The sequence below is a fragment of the Meles meles genome, chromosome 14 (genome assembly GCF_922984935.1).
Source record: "Meles meles chromosome 14, mMelMel3.1 paternal haplotype, whole genome shotgun sequence".
NCBI lineage: Eukaryota > Metazoa > Chordata > Mammalia > Carnivora > Mustelidae > Meles > Meles meles.
In genome coordinates, this window is record NC_060079.1 from 2230128 (window position 1) to 2250407 (window position 20280).

At 38.8% G+C, this 20280-nt stretch overlaps 1 protein-coding gene across 1 annotated transcript in view; it reads left to right on the top strand.

The window, feature by feature from the left end:
* The window catches only part of ATP12A (ATPase H+/K+ transporting non-gastric alpha2 subunit), a 152197-nt gene that overhangs the window by 55536 nt on the left and 76381 nt on the right, over nt 1-20280 (top strand). The window lies entirely within an intron of this gene.

The following is a 20280-nucleotide window of genomic DNA, read 5'->3' on the forward strand; positions in this document are numbered from 1 at the left end:
CACATTTGCTCTGATATTTACAGACTAACATGGATTCTTTCATGTTAACAGCACAGAACACTAGAATCTGGGTCAAATATTTAATGAAGATCTTCAACAGATTGGAAACCTTATTGGAAAAAACCTGACCCTCTCCATTGGCACTCTGATAATGGGCTTCTGTTTAAGCTAAAAGATAACTTCAGTTCTTGAATTTACAAAACAGAATGTTTATTCCAATGTCTATAATTTGGAATCTAACACATGTGAACATTAACAACTGATGATAATAGTATTTCAAAGACTTAGTTTATCAAAAGTTTAAGAGAAGTTAAGAAACTATTTTGCTTTTGCACCCAACCTTAGTAGCCAGGGAACGTTCCCTTGCATCAGTCCATAATTTTTCCTAATATTACATACTAAGCAATAATATAAACAGCACTAGGACTCACGGAACACGCTCTGGTAAATTCATGCTCCTGACAAAACTGTTCACTGCTTTTACCTGAACTGTGTAACCTGATTGTTTCCTTTTGTTTTGACTTCCAGATCCTTAATGCTATTTCTTTTAAACTCTCAATAAGTCATTTATTTGAGGTGTCTTGTACATATGTCTCTTTATTCTTGCTGATATCTTAGATATTTTTTCTGTTTGCAAAACTAATGCATATTTGTTGTAGAAAAGTTGGCTTAAAAGAATATAAAGAAAATATAAATCTTCCACAATTTTAGCAGAGACAATCACTATTAAAGTATTGTTATATTTATTTCCAATCTTGTTTTTTTTAAGATTTTATTTACTTATTTGACACACACACAGAGAGAGCACAAGCAAGGGGAACAGCAGACAGAGGGAAAGGGAGAAGCAGGCTCCCCACTGAGCAAGGAGCCCAGTGTGGGGCTCAATCTCAGGACTCTGGAGTCATGACCTGAGCCGAAGGCAGATGCTCAACTGACTGAGCCAACAAAGCACACCACCAATTTTCTTTTTATAGTACGCATATATTTTTTTGTTAGAAATAAATTTTATATAAACTTATAGATTGCTTTTTCCACTGATCATCAATATTGGCTATTTCCCTCATGACAACTAAATATATCTTCAAAACATGATCTCCACTAGCAGCCTAAGTCTATAATATGAACATACCTTCACTGATTTAATTGTTAGATACTTAATTTTTTCACTTTTAACTGTTATAAATTTTAATATAATAGGAATAATTTTTGAGAGAGAGAGAGAGAGAGAGACAGAGTGTGTGTACGTGACCAGGTTGGGGGGGGTAGGGAGCAAAGAGAAAGGGACAGAGAATTTTAAGCACACTCCATGCCCAGTGAGGGCTTGATCTCATGACCTTGAGCTCAGGAGCTGAGCAGAAATCAAGAATTGGATGTTTTACCAACTGAGCCAGCCAGGTGCTACTAGGTGTAAATTTTTTTAAGTCATTACCAAATTGCTTTCCAGAAATTTGTGCCAATCTATACTTCTACCAGCAATGGATGAGAATACCTATCTCCTCACACCTTCACCAGTATTGAATAATACAGGTTTTTGTTTTATTTTAACTTCACCAATTTAGTAGGTAAAAAGTAGCATCTCAGAAAAAAAAAGCATCTCATTTTACTTTGCTTACATTAGCTAGTTAAATGTTTGTTTGTTACTATCCAACTCTCCAATTTGAATTTCTTCTCTGTTCATTGTATTTCGCCTATATGAATCATTTCACTGATTTAAAAGTTATTTAAATAATAATTTTAATACTTTCTCTTTCAATACTGTACATGTATTTTTGTTTGTTTGATATTAGAAATTTGTAAATTTTTATAGGCAAATCTATTGATGTTTCCTTTTGTGGTTTCTTCCATTGCGTATACCATCATTCCCTACCCCAAGATTAGCTATACTTCCTGCGTATTTCTTTCTTTCTTTGTATATGGTAAGAAGAAGGAATCTAATTTAATTTTTATGCATGTCAATTCTCCACCAATTTGTAATACTTCTCCTATATTACATGTATTTGTTTTCTATTCCATCAGTCTATTTTGGATCTCTTCTATTTTCATTGATCTCTTTTGGTTCAGTCCCACTGTTTCATAGGAACTATAGCTTCACAATTTCTTTTTTTCTTTTTTTATTTTCAGCGTAACAGTATTCATTGTTTTTGCACCACACCCAGTGCTCCATGCAATACGTGCCCTCCATAATACCAAGCACCTGGTTCCCCCAACCTCCCAAACCCCGCCCCTTCAAAACCCTCAGGTTGTTTTTCAAAGTCCACAGGCTCTCATGTTTCATCTCCCCTTCCAATTTCCCTCAACTCCCTTCTCCTCTCCATCTCCCCATGTCTTCCATGTTCTTTGTTATGCTCCACAAGTAAGTGAGACCATATGATACTTGACTCTCTCTGTTTGACTTATTTCGCTCAGCATAATCTCTTCCAGTCCCATCCATGTTGCTACAAAAGTTGGGTATTCATCCTTTCTGATGGAGGCATAATACTCCATCGTGTATATGGACCACATCTTCCTTATCCATTCATCCGTTGAAGGGCATCGTGGCTTTTTCCACAGTTTGGCGACCGAGGCCATTGCTGCAATAAACATTGGGGTACGGATGGCTCTTCTTTTCACTACATCTGTATCTTTGGGGTAAATACCCAGCAGTGCAATTTCAGGGTCATAGGGAAGCTCTATTCTTAATTTCTTGAGGAATCTCTACACTGTTCTCCAAAGTGGCTGCACCAACTTGCATTCCCACCAACAGTGGAAGAGGGTTCCCCTTTCCCCACATCCTCTCCAACACACGTTGTTTCCTGTCTTGCTAATTTTGGCCATTCTAACTGGTGTCAGGTGGTATCTCAATGTAGTTTTAATTTGAATCTCCCTGATGGCTAGTGATGATGAACATTTTTTCATGTGTCTGATAGCCATTTGTAGGTCTTCATTGGAAAAGTGTCTGTTCATATCTTCTGCCCATTTTTGGATATGATTATCTGTTTTGTGTGTGTTGAGTTTGAGGAGTTCTTTATAGATCCTGGATATCAACCTATTGTCTGTATTGTCATTTGCAAATATCTTCTCCCATTCCGTGGGTTGCCTCTTCATTTTGTTGACTGTTTCCTTTGCTGTGCAGAAGCTTTTGATCTTGATGAAGTCTCAAAAGTTCATTTTTGCTTTTCTTTCCTTGGCCTTTGGAGACATACCTTGAAAGAAGTTGCTCTGGCTGATATCGAAGAGGTTACTCCCTCTATGTTTTCCTCTATGATTCTGATGGATTCCTGTCTCACATTGAGGCCTTTTATCCATTTTGAGTTTATCTTTGTCTACAGTGTAAGAGAATGGCCGAGTTTCATTCTTCTACATATCGCTGTCCAGTTTTCCCAGCACCATTTATTGAAGAGACTGTCCTTTTTCCATTGTATATTTTTTCCTGTTTTGTCAAAGATTATTTGACCATACAGTTGAGAGTCCATATCTGGGCTCTCTACTGTGTTCCAATGGTCTATGTGTCTGTTTTTATGCCAGTACCATGCTGTCTTGGTGATAACAGCTTTGTAGTAAAGCTTGAAATCAGATAACATGATGCCACCAGTTTTGTTTTTGTTTTTCAACATTTCCTTAAGAATTCAGGGTCTCTTCTGATTCCATACAAATTTTAGGATTATTTGCTCCAGTTCTTTGAAAAATACCAGTGGAATTTTCATCGGAATGGCATTAAAAGTATAGATTGCTCTAGGCAGTATAGACATTTTAACAATGTTTATCCTTCTGATCCAAGAGCATAGAATGGTCTTCCATCTTTTTGTGTCTTCTTCAATTTCTTTCATGAGTGTTCTGTAGTTCCTCGAGTACACGTCCTTTACCTCTTTGGTTAGGTTTATTCCCAGGTATCTTATGGGTCTTGGTGCTATAGTAAATGGAATCGATTCTCTAACTTCCCTTTCTGTTAGTGTATAAGAAAGCCACTGATTTCTGTACATTGACTTTGTATCCTGCCATGTTACTGAATTGCTGTATGAGTTCTAGTAGTTTGGGGGTGGAGTCTTTGGGGTTTTCCATATAAAGAATCATGTCATCGGTGAAGAGAGAGAGTTTGACTTCTTCCTTGCCAATTTGGATACCTTTTATTTCTCTTTGTAGTCTGATTGCCATTGCTAGGACTTCTAATACTATGTTGAACAAGAGTGGTGAGAGTGGGCATCCTTGTCGTGTTCCTGATCTCAACGGGAAGGCTTCAAGTTTTTTCCCATTGAGGATGATATTTGCTGTGGGTCTTTCATAGATAGATTTTATGAAGTTCAGGAATGTTCCCTCTATCCCTATACTTTGAAGCGTTTTAATCAGGAACAGATGCTGGGTTTTGTCAAATGCTTTTTCTGCATCCATTGAGAGGACCATGTGGTTCTTCTCTCTTCTCTTATTGATGTGTTCTATCACACTGATTGATTTGCGAATGTTGAACCATTCTTGTAACCCAGGGATGAATCCCACCTGGTCATGGTGGATAATCATTTTAATGTGCTGCTGGATCCTGTTTGCTAGGATCTTGTTGAGAATCTTTGCATCCATATGCATCAGTGATATTGGTCTGAAATTCTCCTTTTTGGTAGGGTCTTTGCCTGGTTTGGGGATCAGGGTAATGCTGGCTTCATAAAAAGAGTCTGGAAGTTTTCCTTCTGCTTCAATTTTTTGGAACAGCTTCAGGAGAATAGGTGTTATTTCTTCTTTGAAAGTTTGGTCGAATTCCCCAGGGAATCCATCAGGTCCTGGGCTCTTGTTTTTTGGGAGGTTTTTGATCACTGCTTCAATCTCTTTACTAGATATCGGGCTATTCAGGTTGTCAGTTTCTTCCTGGTTCAATTTTGGGAGTTTATAATTTTCCAGGAATGCATCCATTTCATCTAGGTTGCGTAACTTATTGGCATATAAGTCTTGGTAATAATTTCTGATGATTGTTTCTATTTCCTTGGTGTTAGTTGTGATCTCTCCCTTTTCATTCATAATTTTATTAATTTGGGCTTTCTCTCTTTTCTCTTGGATAGTGTGGCCAAGTGTTTATCGATCTTATTGATTTTTTCAAAAAACCAGCTTCTAGTTTCATTGATACGTTCTATTGTATCTCTGGTTTCTACCTCATTGATCTCTGCTCTAATCTTGATTATTTCCCTTCTTATGTGTGGAGTTGGTTTGATTTGTTGTTGATTCTCCAGTTCTTTAAGGTGTAGAGACAGCTGGTGTATTCTGGATTTTTCAATGTTTTTGAGGGAGGCTTGGATGGCTATGTATTTCCCCCTTAGAACCGCCTTTGCTGTATCCCATAGGTTTTGGACCGAAGTGTCTTCATTCTCATTGGTTTCCATGAATTGTTTAAGTTCTTCTTTGATCTCCTGGTTGATCCAAGCATTCTGAAGCAAGGTGGTCTTTAGCTTCCAGGTGTTTGAGTTCTTTCTGAACTTTTCCTAGTGATTGAGCTCCAGTTTCAAAGCATTATGATCTGAGAATATGCAGGGAATAATGTCAGTCTTTTGGTATTGGTTGAGTCCTGATTTGTGACCCATAATGTGGTCTCTTCTGGAGAAGGTTCCATGTGCACTTGAGAAGAATGAGTTTTCTTTTGTTTTAGTGTGGAATGTTTTGTATATGTCTATGAGGTCCATCTGGTCCAATGTTTCATTCAATGCTCTTATTTCTTTATTAATTTTCTGCTTCGACGATCTGTCTATTTCTGAGAGAGGTGTATTAAGATCTCCTACTATTAATTTATTCCTATCAATATGACTCTTTATCTTGATTAATAGTTTTCTTATGTAATTGGCTGCTCCCATATTGAGGCGTAGATATTTACAATTGTTAGATCATCCTGGTGGATAGTCCCTTTAAGAATTATGTAGTGTCCTTCTGTATCTCTGACTACAGTCTTTAGTTTAAAATCTAATTTATCTGATATGAGAATCGTTACCCTGGCCTTCTTTTGAGGCCCATTGGCATGAAAGATGCTTCTCCATCCCTTCACTTTCAGTCTGGGTGTATCCTTAGGTTCAAAATGGGTCTCTTAGGACAAAGTTCATCTATCAAGGAGAAAGTAGGTTCAATTCCTAAGACAGCAGAGCAATTCCAGAGGAGGAGAAAGCAAAGCACGAAACTCATGGCTTTCTCCCCATGATTCTTTAGTCTTGCGGCTACTTCAATTTTTTTTTTCTCTTTTTTCAATTTTTTTTCTTTTTTCTTTTTTCTTCTTCTGCTAAATTTTTTAAAACTTTTACCCTTTTCTTTTTTAACGTTTTTTGACTAGTTCATCTAAATCTATATATTATTTCTTTCTTTTTAATATTTTTTTGTTTTATTTTTTAAATTTTTTTCTTTTTTTTTCCTTTTTTTTTCTTTTTTTTTTTTTTTCAGAACCTGTTTTTATCCCCTTTCTCCCCCCCATAATTTGGGGTCTCTTCTGATTTGGTTACAGAGCATTTTTCTGGGGTCTTTGCCACCCTTTTAGTAGTTTATTTGCTCCTTCATATCCTCCTATCTGGACAAAATGACAAGGCGGAAAAAATCACCACAAACAAAAGAACAAGAGACAGTACCGAAGGCTAGGGACCTAATCAACACAGACATTGGTAATATGTCAGATCAAGAGTTCAGAATGACGATTCTGAACATTCTAGCCGGGCTCGAAAAAGGCATGGAAGATATTAGAGAAACCCTCTCTGGAGATATAAAAGCCCTTTCTGGAGAAATTAAAGAACTAAAATCTAACCAAGTTGAAATCAAAAAAGCTATTAATGAGGTGCAATCAAAAATGGAGGCTCTCACTGCTAGGATCAATGAGGCAGAAGAAAGAATTAGTGATATAGAAGACCAAATGACAGAGAATAAGGAAGCCGAGCAAAAGAGGGACAAACAGCTACTGGACCATGAGGGGAGAATTCGAGAGATAAGTGACACCATAAGATGAAAAAACATTAGAATAATTGGGATTCCAGAAGAAGAAGAAACAGAGAGGGGAGCAGAAGGTCTATTGGAGAGAATCATTGGAGAGAATTTCCCTAATATGGCAAAGGGAACAAGCATCAAAATCCAGGAGATGCAGAGAACCCCCCTCAAAGTCAACAAGAATAGGGCCACACCCCGTCACCTAATAGTAAAATTTACAAGTCTTAGTGACAAAGAGAAAATCCTGAAAGCAGCCCAAGAAAAGAAGTCTGTAACATACAATGGTAAAAATATTTGATTGGCGGCAGACTTATCCACAGAGACCTTGCAGGCCAGAAAGAGCTGGCATGATATATTCAGAGCACTCAACGAGAAAAACATGCAGCCAAGAATACTCTATCCAGCTAGGCTATCATTGAAAATAGAAGGAGAGATCAAAAGCTTCCAGGACAAACAAAAACTGAAAGAATTTGCAAACACCAAACCAGCTCTCCAGGAAATATTGAAAGGGGTCCTCTAAGCAAAGAGAGAGCCTAAAAGTAGTAGATCAGAAAGGTACAGAGACAATATACAGTAACAGTCACCTTACAGGCTAATAATGGCACTAAATTCATATCTCTCAATAGTTACCCTGAATGTTAATGGGCTAAATGCCCCAATCAAAAGACACAGGGTATCAGAATGGATAAAAAAACAAAACCCATCTATATGTTGCCTACAAGAAACTCATTTTAGACGCGAAGACACCTCCAGATTTAAAGTGAGGGGGTGGAAAACAATTTACCATGCTAATGGGCATCAGAAGAAAGCTGGGGTGGCAATCCTTATATCAGGTCAATTAGATTTTAAGCCAAAGACTATAATAAGAGATGAGGAAGGCACTATATCCTACTCAAAGGGTCTGTCCAACAAGAAGATCTAACCATTTTAAATATCTATGCCCCTAACGTGGGAGCAGCCAACTATATCAACCAATTAATAACAAAATCAAAGAAACACATCAATAATAATACAATAATAGTAGGGGACTTGAACACTCCCCTCACTGAAATGGACAGATCATCCAAGCAAAAGATCAACAAGAAAATAAAGGCCTTAAATGACACACTGGACCCGATGGACATCACAGATATATTCAGAACATTTCATCCCAAAGCAACAGAATACACATTCTTCTCTAGTGCACATGGAACCTTCTCCAGAATAGATCACATCCTGGGTCACAAATCAGGTCTCAACCGGTATCAAAAGATTAGGATTATTCCCTGCATATTTTCAGACCACAATGCTCTGAAGCTAGAACTCAATCACAAGAGGAAAGCTGGAAAGAACCCAAATACATGGAGACTAAACAGCATCTTTCTAAAGAATGAATGGGTTAACCAGGAAATTAAAGAAGAATTGAAAAAATTCATGGAAACAAATGATAATGAAAACACAACAGTTCAAAATCTGTGGGACACAGCAAAGGCAGTCCTGAGAGGAAAATATATAGCGGTACAAGCCTTTCTCAAGAAACAAGAAAGGTCTCAAGTACACAACCTCACCCAACACGTAAAGGAGCTGGAGAAAGAACAAGAAAGACACCCTAAACCCAGCAGGTGAAGAGAAATCATAAAGATCAGAGCAGAAATCAATGAAATAGAAACCAAAAAAAAAAAAACAATAGAAAAAATCAATGAAACTAGGAGCTGGTTCTTTGAAAGAATCAATAAGATTGATAAACCTCTGGCCAGACTCATCAAAAAGAAAAGAGAAAGGACCCAAATCAATAAAATCATGAATGAAAGAGGAGAGATCACAACTAACACCAAAGAAATACAGACAATTATAAGAACATACTATGAGCAACTCTACGCCAACAAATTGGACAATCTGGAAGAAATGGATGCATTCCTAGAGACATATAAACTACCACAATTGAACCAGGAAGAAATAGAAAACCTGAACAGGCCCATAACCAGTAAGGAGATTGAAACAGTCATCAAAAATCTCCAAACCAACAAAAGCCCAGGGCCAGACGGCTTCCCAGGGGAATTCTACCAAACATTTAAAGAAGAACTAATTCCTATTCTCCTGAAACTGTTCCAAAAAATAGAAATGGAAGGAAAACTTCCAAACTCATTTTATGAGGCCAGCATCACCTTGATCCCAAAACCAGACAAGGATCCCACCAAAAAAGAGAACTACAGACCAATATCCTTGATGAACACAGACGCAAAAATTCTCGCCAAAATACTAGCCAATAGGATTCAACAGTACATTAAAAGGATTATTCACCACGATCAAGTGGGATTTATTCCAGGGCTGCAAGGTTGGTTCAACATCTGCAAATCAATCAATGTGATAGAACACATTAATAAAAGAAAGAACAAGAACCATATGATACTCTCAATAGATGCTGAAAAAGCATTTGACAAAGTACAACATCCCTTCCTGATCAAAACTCTTCAAAGTGTAGGGATAGAGGGCACATACCTCAATATTATCAAAGCCATCTATGAAAAACCCACCGCAAATATCATTCTCAATGGAGAAAAACTGAAAGCTTTTCCGTTAAGGTCAGGAACACGGCAGGGATGTCCATTATCACCACTGCTATTCAACATAGTACTAGAAGTCCTAGCCTCAGCAATCAGACAAGAAAAAGAAATTAAAGGCATCCAAACTGGTAAAGAAGAAGTCAAACTATCACTCTTCGCAGATGATATGATACTATATGTGGAAAACCCAAAAGACTCCACTCCAAAACTGCTAGAACTTGTACAGGAATTCAGTAAAGTGTCAGGATATAAAATCAATGCACAGAAATCAGTTGCATTTCTGTACACCGACAACAAGACTGAAGAAAGAGAAATTAAGGAGTCAATCCCATTTACAATTGTACCCAAAACTATAAGGTACCTAGGAATAAACCTAACCAAAGAGACTAAGAATCTATACACAGAAAATTATAAAGTACTCATGAAAGAAATTGAGGAAGACACAAAAAAATGGAAAAATGTTCCATGCTCCTGGATTGGAAGAATAAATATTGTGAAAATGTCCATGCTACCTAAAGCAATCTACACATTTAATGCAATCCCTATCAAAATCCCATCCATTTTTTTCAAAGAAATGGAACAAATAATCCTAAAATTTATATGGAACCAGAAAAGACCTCGAATAGCCAAAGGAATATTGAAAAAGAAAGCCAAAGTGGGTGGCATCACAATTCCGGACTTCAAGCTCTATGACAAAGCTGTCATCATCAAGACAGCATGGTACTGGCACAAAAACAGACACATAGATCAGTGGAACAGAATAGAGAGCCCAGAAATCGACCCTCAACTCTATGGTCAACTAATCTTCGACAAAGCAGGAAAGAATGTCCAATGGAAAAAAGACAGCCTCTTCAATAAATGGTGCTGGGAAAATTGGACAGCCACATGCAGAAAAATGAAATTGGACCACTTCCTTACTCCACACACGAAAATAGACTCCAAATGGATGAAGGACCTCAATGTGAGAAAGGAATCCATCAAAATCCTTGAGGAGAATGCAGGCAGCAACCTCTTCGACCTCAGCCGTAGCAACATCTTCCTAGGAACAACGGCAAAGGCAAGGGAAGCCAGGGCAAAAATGAACTATTGGGATTTCATCAAGATCAAAAGCGTTTGCACAGCAAAGGAAACAGTTAACAAAACCAAAAGACAACTGACAGAATGGGAGAAGATATTTGCAAACGACATATCAGAGAAAGGGCTAGTATCCAAAATCTATAAGGAACTTAGCAAACTCAACACCCAAAGAACAAACAATCCAATCAAGAAATGGGCAGAGGACATGAACAGACATTTCTGCAAAGAAGACATCCAGATGGCCAACAGACACATGAAAAAGTGCTCCACGTCACTCAGCATCAGGGAAATACAAATCAAAACCACAATGAGATATCACCTCACACCAGTCAGAATGGCTAAAATTAACAAGTCAGGAAATGACAGATGCTGGCAAAGATGCGGAGAAAGGGGAACCCTCCTCCACTGTTGGTGGGAATGCAAGCTGGTGCAACCACTCTGGAAAACAGCATGGAGGTTCCTCAAAATGTTGAAAATAGAACTACCCTATGACCCAGCAATTGCACTACTGGATATTTACCCTAAAGATACAAACATAGTGATCCGAAGGGGCATGTGTACCCGAATGTTTATAGCAGCAATGTCTACAATAGCCAAACTATGGAAAGAACCTAGATGTCCATCAACAGATGAATGGATAAAGAAGAGGTGGTATATATACACAATGGAATACTATGCAGCCATCAAAAGAAATGAAATCATGCCTTTTGCGACGACATGGATGGAACTAGAGCGTATCATGCTTAGTGAAATAAGTCAATCGGAGAAAGACAACTATCATATGATCTCCCTGATTTGAGGACTTGGAGAAGCAACATGGTGGGGTAGGGGGATAGGAGAAGAATAAATGAAACAAAATGGGATTGGGAGGGAGACAAACCATAAATGACTCTTAATCTCACAAAACAAACTGGGGGTTGCTGGGGGGAGGTGGGATTGGGAGAGGGGGAGGGGGCTATGGACATTGGGGAGGGTAAGTGCTATCATGAGTGCTGTGAAGTGTGTAAACCTGGCGATTCACAGACCTGTACCCCTGGGGATAAAAATACATTATATGTTTATTAAAAAAAAAAATTTGGAAGGGGAGGCGAACCATAAGAGACTATGGACTCTGAAAAACAACCTGAGGGTTTTGAAGGGTCAGGGGTGGGAGGTTGGGGGAACAGGTGGTGGGTAATGGGGAGGGCACGTTTTGCATGGAGCACTGGGTGTTGTGCAAAAAGAATGAATACTGTTACGCTGAAAAAATAAATAAAATGGAAAAAAAAAGTATATGACAAGAGAAATATATATATATATATATATATGCAAAAATGAAGAACCTCATCAAAAAGAACTCCAAGTATAAGATTTGTATACTATCAGGACAACCACAAATACACAGAAACACTGGCAGAAGGAAAAGATGGGAGAGTGGTTATAAATTCTCAGTGTGGGTGAGGAAGGTTATTTTGATTCTTCCTTGATGTATCTTGATGTCTTTGTTAAGGACTCAACTTTCCTAAGATAAAGGGGGATTAAAAATTGGTTTGCCTATAGGGGTAGCATTGATTGGGGAAAGAGGATTACCTTGAAGTTTAACTCTATATGTTTATTAGAAAATAAAAATTAAAAAAGAATAAACTAGACTAAATTAAGTTAAAATTTAAAAAAAATTATAAAATAGAAAAGCAAAAGAAAAACACGGGTGTATGTATCAAAAAGTTCAGGCTAGAAGGTTATTAAGGAATTTGATGTACTGGACATCTCACTGTGATGGTAAATAGGTTAAAAAATTATCTATATGTATAAAAAAATGAACCAGAATAGTGGTAAAGAGTTAAAAATAAAAGTTGTATTTATGAGGTAGTGGTGGTTCTTCTCTTGTCATCTTCTTTTTTTTTTTCTTCCTTCCTGGTTGGTTTTCTTGGGGAGGGTCCTGCCACGTAGGTTTTCAGTCAATGATGTTCCCTGAGTTATGTCCTCCCGCCCCTCTCAAGGGGGTGGGCTCTGAGGAAACCGGTTTTTTTCAGGCTTTTTTTCTCTGGAGGTTTTTATGTTCTTTCATCTGTTTTCTCTCGCCTTGACAGCTTTTGATGGTTTTTGGAGGTTTAGAGAAGAGCAAACTGCACCCAGACCTCCCTCTCAGAGAGAAGCTTCAGAATGCTCTGCAGAGCTGCTGGCAGAGTCGGTTCTGAGTCACGGTCCCTGGGGATGCAGGATCTCCTCCTGTACCCAATACCATGGCAGCGGCGGCTGTCTGGGCAGCTCCAGACCGCAAGAGAGGTTCCAAGCAGCGATCGCACACTGAGGTTTTCCTGCTGGCCCAGGCTGGGAATGCCTGGTTTTTCTGGATGCCAGAGCTCCCAGCTAGCACCTGTGAGCACCTCTCCCAGGGGAGGGTGTGGGACACACGCATTTTAGGAATGCCGTCTGGCCAGGCTCCCAACCCCTCACGGGAGCCAGACCCCACTCATTCTCGGGCGTGCTGGTGGCTCAGGCGGGCTGGTGGCTCTGTCTGGCTCAGCACCAGGGGAGGCTGTCCTGGGTCCGGGGACTTAAGCCCCTGTCCCTAACCGCCCTGATTCCAGACTCCAAGCTAATGCTGGTCCCAGACGCAGGGCACTCTTGTATTGGGGTATTACTTTCCAATTGGTCACCTCTGGTCGCTCCCTCCCCCTTTTGTTTATCTTCCATTATCAGTCCAACTTTCCCACTCCGCTTTACCTGCCCACTGGTGTCTTCTTCTCCTGTAGAGATCCAGACATGTATAATTCTGCTCCCAGGCTGATTTCATGGGTGATCAGAGTTCTTTGGTAGGTAATCAGCTCACTTTAGGGTACAGGTTGAAACAGCGCCTCCTCTTACTTCCCCGCCATCTTGACTCCCCTAGCTTCACAATTTCTTACACTCAATAGTTTAAGTCCTTTTTCTTAATTTCTTTTTTCAGAAATATTTTAGCTATTCTTGGATCATTTACTCATTCATATGAATTTTAAGAACAGTTTGTGACAAGAAGGGCTCCAAGATGGCAGAGTAGGTGACCTAAATTTCATCTGGTCCCAGGAATTCAGCTAGATCAATATCAAGCCATTCTGAACACCTACAAACTCAACAGGTTATTGAAGAAAAGAACAGCAACAACTCTATAAACAGAAAAACTACTACTTTCTGGAGAGTAAGGCATATGGCAAAGTGAAACTGAAGTGAGATACAGGAAGATAGACTGTGGGGGGAGGGAGCCTCCTGGCAAGCTATAGAGCACAAAATCAGAACTTTTGGAAGTTTGCGCTGGTGAGGGACATTGCTTTGATGGCTAAGCGGGGGGTAGAACGCTCACTGGAACAGTGTAGTCTCAGGACCTTCAGAGTCACAGAAAGACCAGGGGTTCCTGAGTGTGGTTGAACTCCCAGGTTTCAAAGCAGGGAAGCCAGCTGCAAAGACTGAGCCAAGGAGTGGGCTCTCATCTCAGGGTTGCCATAAACCATGATCTGTGGCACAGTTGGGCCACAACTCTTAGCAGGGACCCAACAAGTGGCAGATCCAGGAAGATTCCTCTTCCTCCCCTGGGAGGAGAAGAACAGAAGCACACCACAGGAATCTGCTGGGTTTGGAGATGGCAAATTGGGTCATGTGCCAGAGATAAAAACTCTCAGTCACAAGCCAGGTGAGCACGGAGTGTGACCAAAAACCAGGGATATAGGAGTGATTGACTGCTCTTCTCTGAGGGCACAGTAAGGAATGGAGCCCTGAGGCTCCTCTCCTCAGCTTCTCCAGGGGTCAGAGAGTGGGAGGCTGCCATGTTCATTCCTGTAGAAGGCCATCCAGAAAAAAAAGCTACAGAGAGCAAACCCAGCATTTACTTAGCCTGGCCCCTGACAAATGCAATGCAATTCTGCCTCAGACAGAGACATTTGAGAAACAATACTATAGGCCTCTCCCAGCCAAGCCTGAGTTTACCAATCAATGAGAACAGCAAAGCTCCAGCACTAGGGGAATACAGCACATAGAATTCATGGCTTTTTCCCTATGATTACTTAATCTTTCAAAGTTAATTTTTAAAATTTTGGTTTTTTTCTTTTTCTATTTTTAAAATTTTTTCTTCTTTCCTTTTCCAACCACCTTCTTATCAATTCCATTTTTAAAATATTTTTATTTTTGTTTTTTAGAGTCATATTCTATCCCTTCAATGTATTTAACTGATGTTTTTGCAGATTCTTCTAACAGACCAAAACGTACTTTAAACCTCTGTATGACTTTGTTCTATTCACCTGCTTGATCATAGTCTCTCCTTTTTTTTAAAAGTTTTTCTTCATTTTTTTCAACCAACTTCTTATCTTATCAAATCCTTTTTTAAAATCTTTTTTAATTTTCATTTTCCAGTCATATCCCATCCCTTCTTGTATTTACCCTTATTTCTGTATTCATATAAGTTTTTCTTTCTTTAAAATTTTGGGAGGCAATTTCTTCCAAAAGACCAAAATACACCCAAAATCTAGTGTGTGACTGTGTTCTATTCACCAGCCTGATCATAGACTTCTTTTTTTTCTTCCTTCCTTCCTTCCCCTCTCTCCCCTCCCCCCAGTTTTGGGTCTCTTCTGATTTGTTTAGTGTATATTTTTATGTGGTCATTGTTACCCTTGTAGCATTTTGTTCTCTTGTTCAACTATTCTTCTCTGGACAAAATGACAAAATGGAAAAACTCGCTTCAAAAAATAAAAGAACAAGAGGCAATACCAACTGCCAAGGAACTAATCAACATGGACATTAGTAAGATGTCAGAACTAGATTTCAGAATGATCATTAAAAAGACACTAGCTGGGCTTGAAAAAAAGCATGGGCGATGATCCCTTTCTGGAGAAATATATCTAACCAAGTCAAAATCAAAAAGGCTATTAATGAGGTGCAATAAAAAATGGACTCTCTAACTGCTAGGACAAATGAGACAGAAAAGAGAACTGGTGATATAGAAGAGGAAATGATGGAGAACAAAGAAGCTGAGAAAAAGAGAGATAAACAATTATTGGATCATGAGGAGAGAATTTGAAAGATAAGTGATACCAGCAAGAAGACCCATATTAGAATAATTGAGATCCCAGCAAAAGAAGAAAGAGAGAGGGGGGCAGAAGGTATGTTGGAGCAAATTACAGCAGATAACTTCCCTAATTTGCAGAAGGAAATAGTTATCAAAATCCAGGAGGCAGAGAGAATCCACCTCAAAATCAATAAAAAAAAAAAAAATAGGTTAACAACCTGACATCTATTAGTAAAACTTAGCAATCTCAGAGACAAAGAGAAAATCCTGAAAGCAGCTCAAGACAAGAGGTCTGTAACCTACAATGGTAGAAACATTAGATTGGGAGCAGACCTATTCACAGAGACCTGGCAGGCCAGAAAGGATGGGAATGATATATTCAGGGTACTGAATGAGAAAAATATGCAGCCAAGAATACTATATCCAGCTAGGCTGTCACTGACAACAGATGGAGAGACTAAAAAGCTTCCAGGACAAACAAACTAAAAGAACCTGAGGTCACCAAACCAGTCCTAAAAGAAATATTAAAAGGGGTCTTCTAAGCCAAGAGAGAGTCTAAAAGTAACATAGACCAGGAAGGAACAGACAGTGCACATAACAGTCACCTTATAGGCAATACAATGGTTCTAAATTCATATCTTTCAATAGTTGGCCTGAATGTAAATAGGCTAAATGCTCCAATCAAAAGACACAGGATATCAGATTGTATTAAAAAATAAAAAAGACTTATTGAAATGCTGTCTGCAAGAGACTCATTTTAGTCCTTATTTAAAGTGAGGTGGTGGAAAACAATTAACCATGCTGATGGCCATCAGAAGAAAGCTGGTATAGAAATCCTTATATCAGAAAAATTGGATTTTAAACTAAAGACTGTAATAAAAGATGAAAAAGGACACTATATCATATTTAAAGGGTCTATCCCATGAGAAGAACTAATATTTGTAAATCATTATGCCCCTAACATGGGAGCAGCCAATTATATAAGCCAATTAATAACAAAAATCAAAGAACACATTGACAATAATAAAATAATAGTAGGTGACTTTAACACCCCCCTCACTGAAATGGGCATATTATCTAAGCAAAGGATCAACAAGGAAATAAAGGCCTTAAATGACACACTGGACCTGATGGACATAACAGGTATATTCAGGACATTCCATCCCAGAACAACAGAATACACATTCTTCTCTAATGTACATGGAACATTGTCCAGAATAGATCACATACTGCATTGCAAATCAGGTCTCAACTGAAAAAAAGATTGGGATTATTCCCTGCATATTCTGAGACAACAAAGATTTAAAAGTTGAACTCAATCACAAGACAAAATTTGGAAGGAACACAAATATATGGACGTAAAGAACATCCTGCTAAACAATGAATGGGTTAATAAGAAAATTAAAGAAGAATTTAAAAAATACATGGAAACAATTGAAAATGAAACACAGCTGTTCAAAACCGTTGGGATGCAGAGAGAAGTATATAGCAATACAAACCTTTCTCAAGAAACAAGAAAAGTCTCAAATACACAACCTGGAGAAAGAACAGCAAATAAAGCCCAGACCCAGCAGGAGAAGAGAAATAATAAAGATCAGAGCAGAAATCAATGAAATGGAAACCAAAAGAACAGTAGAACAGATCGATGAAACTAGGAGCTGATTCTTTGAAAGAATTAATAAGATTGATAACCCCCTGGCCAGACTTACCAAAAAGAAAAGAAAGGACCCAAATTAATAAAATCATGAATGAAAAAGGAGAGATCACAACCAAGACCAAGGAAATACAATTATAAGAACATGTTATGAGCAATTATATGCCAACAAATTAGACAATCTGGAAGCAATGGATGCATTCCTAGAAACATAAACTACCAAAGCTGAACCAGGAAGAAATAGAAAACCTGAACAGACCCGTAACCAGCAAGGACACTGAAGCAGTAATCAAAAATCTCCCAAGAGCCCAGGGCCAGATGACTTTCCAGGGGAATTCTGCCAAACATTTAAAGAAGAATTAATACCTATTCTTCTGAAACTGTTCCAAAAAATAGAAATGGAAGGAAAACTTCTAAACTCATTTTCTGAGGCCAGCATTACTTTGATCCCAATACCAAGCAAAGACCCCCACCAAAAGGGAGAATTACAGACCAATAACTCTGATGAACATGGATGCAAAAATTCTCACCAAAATACTAGCTAATAGGATCCAACGGCACATTAAAAGGGTTATCCACCACAACCAAATGGGATTTATTCCTGGGCTGCAAGGGTGGTTCAACATCTGCAAATCAATCAACATCATACACTACATTAATAAAAGAAAAGACAAGTACAATATGATCCTGTGACTAGATGCAGGAAAAGCATTTGACAAAATATACCACCCTCTCTTGATGAAAACTCTCCATAGTGTAAGGATAGAGGGAACATACCTCAAAATCATAAAAGCCATGTACAAAAAGCCCACAGCGAATATCATTCTCAATGGAGAAAAACTGAGAGCTTTTCCCCTAAGGTCAGGAACCTGCCAGAGATGTTCACTCTCACCACTATTGTTCAACATAGCACTAAAATTCCTAGCCTCAGCAATCAGACAACAAGAAGAAATAAAAGCATCCAAATAGGCAAAGAAGAAGTCAAACTCTCACTCTTTGCAGATGACAAGATACTATAAATGGAAAACCCAGAAGACTCACCCCAAAATTGCTAGTTCTCATACAGAAATCCAGCAAAGTGGTAGGACATAAAATCAATGCACAGCAATCAGTTGCATTTCTACACACCAACAACAAGATAGAAGAAAGAGAAATTAAGGAGTTGATCCTATTTACAATGGCACCCAAAACCATAAGATACCTAGGAACAAATCTAAACAAAGAGACAAAGAATCTGTACTCGGGAAACTAGAGAATACTCATGAAAAAACTTGAGAAAGACACAAAGAAATGGACAAAGGTTTCATGCTCATGGATCGGAAGAACAAATACTGTGAAAATGTCTATGCTACCTAGAGCGATCTACACATTTAATGCAATCCCTATGAAAATGCCATCAACCTTTTTTTCAAAGAAATGGAACAGATAATTCTAAAATTTGTATGGAACCAGAAAAGACCCCAAATAGTCAATGGAATGATGAAAGAGGAAACTAAAGTTGTAGGCATCACGGTTCCGAACTTCATGTTGTATTACAAAGCTCTAATCATCAAGACAATACGGTACTGGCACAAAAACAGACACGTAAATCAATGGAACAGAACAGAGAACCCAGAAATGGACCCTCAAGTCTATAGTCAACTAATCTTGGACAAAGCAGGAAAGAATGTCCAATGGAAAAAAGACAGTCTTCAACAAATGGTGTTGGGGGAAAATTGGACAGCCACATGCAGAAGAATGAAACTGGACCATTTCCTTATACCTCACAAAAAATAGACTCAAAATGGATGAAAGACCTGAATGTGAGACAGGGATCCATCAAAATCCTTGAGGAGAACACAGGCAGCAAGCTCTTCCACCTCCGTCACAGCAACGTCTTCCTAAAAACACCACCAAAGGCAAGGAAATCAAGGACAAAAATGAACTATTAGGACTTCGTCAAGATCAAAAGCTTTTGCACAATAAGTGAAACAATCAACAAAACCAAAAGACAACTGACAGAATGGAAGAAGGTAACTGTAGCTGTCTTATCAGATAAAGGGTTAGTATCCAAAATCTATGAAGAACTTATCAAACTCAATGCCCAAAACACAAGCAATCCAGTCAAGAAATGAGCAGAAGACATAAACAGACATTTCTCCAATGAAGACATACAAATGGTGAATGGACACATGAAAAAGTGCTCAATATCACTGGACATCAGGGAAATACAAATCAAAACCTCAGTGAGATACCACCTCACACCAGTCAGAATGGCTAAAATTAACAAGTCAGGAATTAACATACGTTTGGGAGGATGTGGAGAAAGGAGAATCCTCTTACACTGTTGGTGGGAATGGAAGCTGGTGCAGCCACTCTGGAAAACAGTATGGAGGTTCCTCAAAAAGTTGAAAATAGGGGCGCCTGGGTGGCTCAGTGGTTTAGGCCACTGCCTTCGGCTCAGGTCATGATCTCAGGGTCCTGGGATCGAGTCCCGCATCGGGCTCTCTGCTCGGCAGGGAGCCTGCTTCCCTCTCACTCTCTCTGCTTGCCTCTCTGCCTACTTGTGATCTCTCTCTGTCAAATAAATAAATAAAATCTTAAAAAAAAAAAGTTGAAAATAGAGCTACTATGACCCAACAATTGCACTACTGGCTATTTACCCCAAAAATACAAATGTAGTGATCCAAAGGGGCATGAGCATCTGAATGTTTACAGCAGCAATGTCCACAATAGCCAAACTATGGAAGGAGCCTAGATGTCCATTGGCAGATGAATGAGTAAAGAAGATGTCGTATATACATATATAATGGAATATTATGCAGCCAACAAAAAATAAAATCTTGTCATTTACAATGACGTGGATGGAACTAGAGGTATTACACTGAGTGAAATAAGTCAATCAGAGAAAGACAATTATCATATGATCTCACTGATATGTGAAACTTGAGAAACAAAGCAGAGGATCATGGGGGAAGAGAGGAAAAAATGAAATGGGACCAAATCATAGAGGGAGACAAACCATAAGAGACTCTTAATCTCAGGAAACAAACTGAAGGTTGCTGGAGGGGAGGGGGTGAAGGATGGGATGGCTGGGTGATGGA